The sequence below is a fragment of the Elephantulus edwardii genome, unplaced genomic scaffold, assembly GCF_000299155.1.
Source record: "Elephantulus edwardii isolate Elephantulus edwardi_28Jun2011 unplaced genomic scaffold, EleEdw1.0 scaffold00297, whole genome shotgun sequence".
Classification (NCBI taxonomy): domain Eukaryota; kingdom Metazoa; phylum Chordata; class Mammalia; order Macroscelidea; family Macroscelididae; genus Elephantulus; species Elephantulus edwardii.
In genome coordinates this window covers 2,020,612-2,022,909 of record NW_006400047.1, presented here as the reverse complement: position 1 = coordinate 2,022,909, position 2,298 = coordinate 2,020,612, and the positions used below count along the sequence as shown (strand labels likewise).

Here is a 2,298-nt window from a genome sequence, read left to right as displayed (position 1 = left end):
CATTAGTGTTCAAAGCCTCAAATCTGTTCCTGAGATGGTTCTGAAATTCAGGTGGGATAGACTCAAAGTCATATTTTGGTTGCCTTGGAGTTGAATCCCTTCTTTTTGGAAGGGGAACAGACATGGATCCCTTCTAGTCAGTTGGCCAAAGAGCTGTCTTCTAAATTTGTGTCACAGGTGTGTGAGCACATCTAGGGCTGCATATATTAGCTGGAACATGTCAGTTAGTATCCCATCAATTCTTGAGTTCAGTTTAGCTTGTACTTCTTCCTTCATTACCATTGGCTCTTGATCATGTGAGAATTCCTGAAATGTTTCTGTGTCAACCAGTTATTTTTGGTATAGTGATTCTGTGTTCCTTCTACCTTCTTTTTTTATTATTTTGTTTGCTTACTAAGTTAGTATCCATTGTGTTTCACACTATTCCTCATTCATACTGTGTTTTATACAATGATTCTCATGCATTTTGTTTTATAAAATTAACCACCATTGGACCTGGATCCTCCCATTTCCTTCTTTCTCTCCCTCCACACACCAAACTGTGCAATCTTTTCGTTTTGCCTCTATCTATCCTCATCTGTCCACTCCCAACCTTTCCCCCTTTGTTTTCCCATACATGTTTACAAGTTATCCTTCTATTTTCGTAATAATGGTCTTAGGCAGTATATGTATGTATGTATTTATTTATTTATTTAATGTGTGTACCATCAAATTGGATCTAACTGGTACAGGAGGCGATTGTTCCTCCTTCTTCAGCAGAGCATCTGGTGGGTTTGAACCGTGCACTTCTGGGATTGCAGTGTAGTTTCCTGCCACTAGGCCACCAGAGCTCTCCAGTATTTGTTCTTATGAGACTGAGTTAGTTCACTCAGCATAATGCTCTCCAATTTTTCCCAACTGATATACGATTTTTTAAAATCATTGCATAGTATTCCATTGTATGAATGTATCACACTTTTTCAATCCATTCACATTTGGGTTGTTTCCATAATTCTGGCAATGCTGCCTTGAACATTGGTATACAAATCTCCATTTGTGTCTCAGTTCTAATTTCCTTAGTGGGTATTCCTAGTAGTGGAATAGCTGTGTCATATGGAGTTTCTATATTCAACTGTTTGAGGGAACGCCAAACTGCCTTCCAAAGTGGTTGCACCATTTTACAATCCCACCAACAGTGCTGAAGATTTTGCCATGCAATCTTTCAGTATTGCAACTCAAGGCTTGCATTTGTTCTTCAGTTCTTTCAGTTTGAGAAATGCCAAGTGAGTTCTTCTTTTTGGTTTTCTAACTCCAGTTTGTTGCACATTCTGTTAAAATATTTTGCCTTGTCTTCCTGGGCTTCCCTTTGAAACTTCTTCACCTCTCTTATTTCAGCATTTCTTTCCTTTATTTTTGGCCTCACTATGTTCTGAAGCAAGTTTCAGAGTATCTTCTGACATCCATTTTGGTTTTTCCTTTCTTGTCTTTGTAATGACCTTTTGCTTTATTCATGGTAGATGTCCTTCTAAAACTCATCTGTTCAGCCATGCAGGTGGAATCAAGGTGGAGGAATATGCATGAGAACTTTGCTCCTGGCCAATCGTGGATAACTGTGGTGGTGCCTTTATGATGGGCACCATAAATGGTGGCATCTTTCAAGCAATCAAAGGTTTCCATAATTCTCCTGTGGGTGTCAGCCACAAACTATGAGGGAGTTTGACAGGTATTAAAACTAGGGTTCCACAGTTAGGAGGCAGCTTTGCTGTTTGGGGAGGTCTGTTTTCCATGATTGACTGAAGTATGGTTCAGATCAGAGGAAAAGAAGATCCCTGGAACTCCATCGTAAGTGGTGCCTTAACAGGAGCTATACTGGCCGCAAGAAATGGACCAGTGGCTATGGTTGGGTTAGCTGCAATGGGTGGCATTCTTCTAGCTTTAATTGAAGGAGCTGGTATCTTATTGACAAGATTTGCTTCTGCACAGTTTCCCAATGGTCCTCAGTTTGCTGAAGATCCCTCCCAATTGCCTTCAACCCAGTTACCTTCCTCACCTTTTGGAGACTATCATCAGTATCAGTAGGATTAAGACTCATGTCCTGGAGTTAACAAACGAGCTGTAGTTCAAGAATGATTTTGGAAGACCAAGTTGCAGTCTGTTTTTAAAATCACAGGTGGGACAATTCTGGCCAAAAAGGCTGTGGGAAGACATTTAGTACTTTTTTTCCTATTTAAAGGAACATGAGGAGTAAGTATTTATACATTTATTTATTCACACTTGGGTTGGATTTGTGATCAGAATAAATGTGTAATATCTTAAAAA

At 39.6% G+C, this 2,298-nt stretch overlaps 1 pseudogene; it reads left to right on the top strand.

The window, feature by feature from the left end:
• LOC102849456 overlaps positions 1-2,058 on the top strand; it is an 18,929-nt pseudogene extending 16,871 nt beyond the window's left edge.
• The last annotated feature ends 240 nt before the right edge of the window (positions 2,059-2,298 follow it).